Source organism: Asparagus officinalis, chromosome 3 (assembly GCF_001876935.1).
Source record: "Asparagus officinalis chromosome 3, Aspof.V1, whole genome shotgun sequence".
NCBI classification, from domain to species: Eukaryota; Viridiplantae; Streptophyta; class Magnoliopsida; order Asparagales; family Asparagaceae; genus Asparagus; species Asparagus officinalis.
In genome coordinates this window covers 20,488,245-20,494,479 of record NC_033796.1, presented here as the reverse complement: position 1 = coordinate 20,494,479, position 6,235 = coordinate 20,488,245, and the positions used below count along the sequence as shown (strand labels likewise).

Here is a 6,235-nt window from a genome sequence, read left to right as displayed (position 1 = left end):
TTAATCATATTATAGCAATGATAGTATTGTATAGTATATTATATTATTATTATTATTATTATTATATTATTATTTATTATCAATAACTTTTTATTATTTTTATTATTTATTTATATTTTATTATTATTTATTTATTATATAATACATTATTAACATATTAAATATTGGTATTTAATATATTATTATATTATTATATAAAATATTTTATTTATTATATTTTTATATATTTAATAAATATTACTAATATATTAAATTAACTATAATATAGTATAGTATATAGTATAATATAATAAGCATGTTGATAATAACTCTATATTAATTACATTTAATATATTATGTTCGATATTATATTAACACATTCTCAAACTCAAACCAAAACATCAAACTTAAAACACCTAAAATGTGTTTTTAAATAAGTATTGTGTTTTTTGTTTGAGGATAATTTAGTTTAAAAAACATCATGGTTTCTAAACGCATTGTGTTTTGTTTTCGGCAAAAACACCATGGAAAACAAGTAAAACACCATGGTATCAAATTTACCAATTGATACCAAACATTAGCTTAAATTTATCCACCTTATAGCTATAGCATTTCTTACTTTATTTCATCTTTCTTTCTGTCTTCTTATTATTCTTCGTTCGTGGGTTTTCCTCTATTTTTGGACAAAACTATTAAGCTTTGGATATACACATACGAGAACCAATTAAATATACTACCTTATTTGAGTTTCGTGTAAGGTAGAACACGCAATCATCTTCTCTAGTTTATCCTGTTGATCTAAGATTCTTCAATATTGTACTAAATGTTTCACTGCGTTCTTGTTGGCACTTTTTATTAGACTCGCTCGGTAATAATTACTTTCTAATTTTAAGATTCATCTATATATAAAAACACAATTTATAGTTAGTACTATATAATAACTTGAATTATGTTTTTTTTTGTGACAAGGGAAACCCGGTCAGCTCTCCCAACATTAACTCCTTTGGAATCCGCCAGCGGCTCTGGTTCGAATCCCTCAGGTTCTCACCTTCTGAAGAGAGCTACCCTTGCTATCAGGGGCTCATCCCCACGTGAATGGGCGATCAGCGTGGAAGCCTAAAGGTCTCGAACTGGTGAGCATACAACGGGTTGGGTTAACTTGAATTACGTTTGCTTGAGAGTATGGTACTAATCGATTACATAGTCAATTATACTACCGGATAAAATGACAAACTTTTCAGAAGATAACCTGACAAAATTCATCATACGCTCGAGAGATGGACTCCCCGCCCGAGCATTCTCGCATGCCAAAGCATTTCTCAACATCAGAAAAGGACAAACACGAGAGGAATAAAAGAAATCCAAAACCAGGTTACTGATTTCGTCACTTCTTCCCAAACACAAACGTTCCTTTTCTACCAAACGGTTGCTTGACCTTTCCTGGTACCAAAAATCCATAGACTCCAACCAAAGAAAGAAAGTGGAAGAAAAAGCAAAAGGAGAAAGAAAAAGGTTCTCATAATATCGCTCTCCCTAATCCCCTTAAAATCCCACCGTATCTCTTTCATTGGAGAACTCCAAACCCGGCCTCTGCAAGTTTAATTTGCAACCCCATACTTCTCCTCAAAGGATAGAACCCCAACCCCCTCTCAACCAATCTTCATCTGCCATGTGTACGCCTCCCTTATCACACACCCACACTCCCATGCACGTGAATCTCTAGCTAACCAATCACTCTTCATCTCCAAAACCCTAACCTCCCTCCCTCCCTCTCTCCCTCCCTCTCGCTCGGCCCCCCACCCCCCGCCGGCCAAATCTCCCTCAAAAAGATGAAGTCTGAATTCAAAGGTTCCACAACCACATCCCTCCCTAACGCAAGCCTCCTCCAACACTGCCCTCCATCATCCCTCACCAGCTTTGTCGCTGTTGGCACCCTCGACGCCTCCTGCATCGAGAGGCTCCTCCTCCACTGCGCCGCCGCTCTGAGAGCAACGATACAACCATAGCTCACACAGTCATGTGGGCTCTCAACAACGTTGCCGCCCTCAACGGCGACCCTAAACCAACGCCTCGCTTCTTGTTTCCTCAAAGCGCTAATTGCTCGAGCGGCTCGTATCTGCCCTTACAACCACAGTCCTTTCGCCTCCACAGCAAAGCTCGGTCGGCCCGTTGACCGATGACGGTGACCGAGCTCGCTGGATATATCGATCTCACTTCGCTTGGCAATCGTTTCGGGTTTCACCGCATCGAACGGGGCGATCCTACGAGCGGTCCAAGGACGGTCCAAGATTCACATAATTGATTTTGGGATCACTCATTGTATGCAGTGGCCGACGCTGATTGATGCGCTGGCGAAGCGGCCTGAAGGCCCGCCGGTGCAGCTAAGAATCACTGTGCCGGGTGTTCGGCCACCAACTCCCCCGATTTTAACCGTCACAATGGAAAATATCGGGTATAGGTTAGCGAATTTCGCACGGTCGAGGAATCTGTCCTTTGAATTGCATATAGCCAAGTCTAAAAACCCTAACCCCAGTTTTGACCAAGAAATGTCTTCTGAGCTATTTGATCCGATTTCATTGGACATCCACGACGACGAAGCAGTGGTCGTCAACTGTCAAAGCTGGCTTCGTTTCCTACAGTCTGAAACCAAAGACAGCTTCTTGGAGTCGATCCACGGACTCGACCCCAACATCGTCACCATAAGCGACGAGGACGCAGACTTGGACTCCCCAAGCCTGACTTCAAGAATCATGGCTTGTTTCAACTACCTCTGGATCCCCTTTGATGCTCTCGAGACCTTCTTGCCGAAGGACAGTCTGCAGAGAGCCGAGTACGAAGCGGATATCGGGCAGAAGATTGAGAATGTGATAGGGTACGAAGGGGAGCAGCGGATAGAGGGGTCGGAGTCAGGTGTTCGAGTCGGGCAGAGAATGAGGAATTCCCGGTTCGCGAGCGTGGCGTTCGGGGAGGAGACGGTGAGGGAAGTGAAGGGTATTCTTGATGAGCATGCGAGTGGATGGGGGATGAAGAAGGAGGAGGAGATGCTGGTACTTACATGGAAAGGGCATAGCTCTGTGTTTACTACGGCTTGGGTCCCTTGTGGAGTTGAGGAGTAGAGACAAAAAGGGTTTTGGAATTTGGAAATGAGGTAAAATTAAGGACAGATAGGAATGAATGGGATGGGATTTGGTTGGGATGTACGTGGTATGAGATTTTAATAGGGATGGGGAATTAATGATTGACACATGAACGTCGAGTGGAGGAGAGGAATGTTGTATATTTGTCTTGAAGTGCCTCTCTCCTTCTCAAAATGCTTCTTCTTTATTTTGAATTTTTTTTATTATTATTGGTTTCTCTTAACATTAATATGCAATCTCTTTTCTTTTTGCGTTGCAACTTTTTATTTTTTTAGCAATATTATCCTTCAAATTTTTGTTCCATAAGGTACCGTTTGGTAAATGGTTAAGTGAAGGGTTAGGGAGACTTAACCTTTTCTTAACCCGCCAAACACAAAAAATCTATATAAGGGTTAAAGTGAGTTAACCCTCCATAATTTGTCAAACATAAAAAATATAGAAGGGTTAAGTTAACCCCTCTAGAGGGATTAAAATGAGTTAACCCCTCAAAATAAGGGGTTAAGTTAACCCCTCTAGAGGGATTAAAATGAGTTAACCCCTCAAAATAAGGGGTTTACTAATACTCTTATTTAGAAGGATTAAAAGTTTAACCCTTTTAATTATAAAGAAAATAGTCAAAATCCTTGTTATTCCCAAACAGTACAAATGATCATAAGGATTAAAATAAAAAATTTATAACGGGTTAATAATTTAGTCCTTCAGATTATCGAATGAGCTAACTATGTTAATCCTTCTCCTTAATCCCTCTTTCTTAGCCCTTTTGCCAAACGGGACCTAAAGGAATATTCAATCTAAGCCCTATTCCAATGAACATGTGGTGTTATCACGAAGGAGATTTGTGGTTGGATGGTAGAGAATGGAAGAAGAGGCTGAGGAATATTGTGCTCTGTTCGTGATACGTAGCGTACAAGTAAATATGCATGTATCCAACTAAATTTTTTACACAATGAATACAGTTTGTGTGAACACGGTTGTAGGCACGTGAATGGGTAAGGGCCACATCGTTAGATATAGCTTGGCATCTCAAGATTTGTGAACGGGTAAAAGCTAGCGGGTAAAAACCATGTGAGGAGATAAGGAGTGGAGTCCCTGGCCAATCCCAAGTCCGAATCCAGCGGGTTTCTTCAACAGCCCACAAGCTATTATAAATAGCTATTGGTCCCTAGGGTTTCACGTGTGGGGAAGTTCTTTTCTCGGCTGCAGCGACGTGAGGAAATTGCGGCTAAAGTGCAGGGGGTTAAATTGCAGCAAGGAACAGTGGCTTACAAAGGTAGAGGCTTTCTTTTGGCGGCTGTGCAGAGGAAGAAAAAGAGAGAGAGAGAGAGAGAGATCTTGAGAGGAGAGAAAAAGAGAGATTCTACAAAAGAGAGGTTTATTTCTTTTGGGTAAAAATCAGATCTATTTTTCTTTGAGACGAGCTTGTGGATTGTACAAGTCGTCGGTGTTCTCCTTATAGTAGAATCTCCCCTCACCCCTCCCGTGGACGTAGGCAAGTTTACCGAACCACGTAAATCTCGTGTATTTACTGTTTTCTGGGTTGTTGGCTATTGCTTGTAGGATCCCTCAAAATTCGGTCTTGCGCTGATGAGAGGAAGAGTGGATATCTCACTTCGCTGAGATATTTCTCTACTGAGTATGGGTATCCTTCGCGAAACACAGATATCGAGGTTGACTTGTGCTTTTGTGACAACAAAAGCCAGGGCTCTCTCTCAGGACATATCGCTTCCGCGGCGGTGGGCGTGACTCTGCGCCCAACAATTGGTATCAGAGCTGTTATTCAGAAATTTCCTGAGAGAAGCGGATTTATTAATACAAGCGGAGAATGGCGTCAACAAGTAAAACAGTTAAAGTTGGAAAATACGAGATTGAAAAATTCAATGGGAAGAATGATTTTTCCTATTGGAGGATGCAGATGAAGAACACGTTGATTTCGCAGAAATTGCACAAAGCTTTGGCGGGAAAAGAGAAGAAGCACAAGGATATGTCTAATGAGGATTGAGAGGAGCTGGATCTGGAAGCACGGGCGTCGATTATCCTTTGCCTTGAAAGGGGTATAGCTTTCTTGGTAGATGGAGAGGAAACGGCTGCGGGCGTGTGGTTGAAGTTAGAAAGCACCTTCATGACGAAGAGTCTAACAAACCGGATCTATTTGAAATCCAAATTGTATACTTGCAAGATGGAGGAGGGCTCATCAATCCGGGAATATATCAACAAGTTCGATAGGATTATATCGGATCTGAAGGACATCGATGTGACTGTAGAAGATGAGGATCAGGCTCTTCTATTACTTCTATCTCTGCCGAAGTCTTATGAGAACCTGGTGCAAACATTGATGCTTGTGGGAGACAATTTGACGATGGATGAGACTAGAACGGCGCTTCTAGCGGATGACCTTCGAAAGATTGCAACCGGTGACATGACTACTGGTGGTAACAAAGAACAAGCGCATGGATTGTTTGCTGGAGGAAGGAGCAATGAGCGAGGAAAAGGAAAGGGAGGAAAGTCTAGATCTAAATCGAGACCTCTTGCGGGAAGAGTGTGCTTCAAATGCGGTGAAGTTGGGCATTTCAAGGTCGACTGTCCAAACAAGAGAGTAGGTGGGAAAAAGAACAACAACAAGACCGAGAGAAGAGAAGGCAAGGAAGAGGCGAGTTACGCATCGGAGGAAGGGAGCGAGAAAGAATGCTATGTTGTTACGGGTGACGAAGATATCTCCGGTACGTGGATACTTGATTCGGGCTGCTCTTATCACATGTGCCCAAATAGGAAGTGGTTTACTACCTATAGGAGCATTGATGGTGGAACTGTATTGCTGGGGAATAACCATGCTTGTAAAACGGTGGGGCTCGGTGATATAAAAATCAAGATGCATGATGGAGTGGTCAGAACCCTAACGGACGTGCGGCACGTTCCCGACTTGCGGAAGAATCTTATCTCAGTGGGTGCATTAGACTCCGGTGGCTGTAAGATTATTACAGAGAACGGAGTAAAGAAGGTTGTTCGAGGTTCCCTAACAGTGATGAAGGGTGTTCGTCACGGTAATCTATATACTCTCTCGGGTACGACGGTGACAGGAGATGCAGCGGTTGGAACTGATGGAAGTGGTGGAGACCCATGTG

The 6,235-nt window shown here is 42.0% G+C and overlaps 1 pseudogene; it reads left to right on the top strand.

Moving 5' to 3' along the window:
* Positions 1,809 to 3,218, top strand: LOC109832131 (annotated as a pseudogene).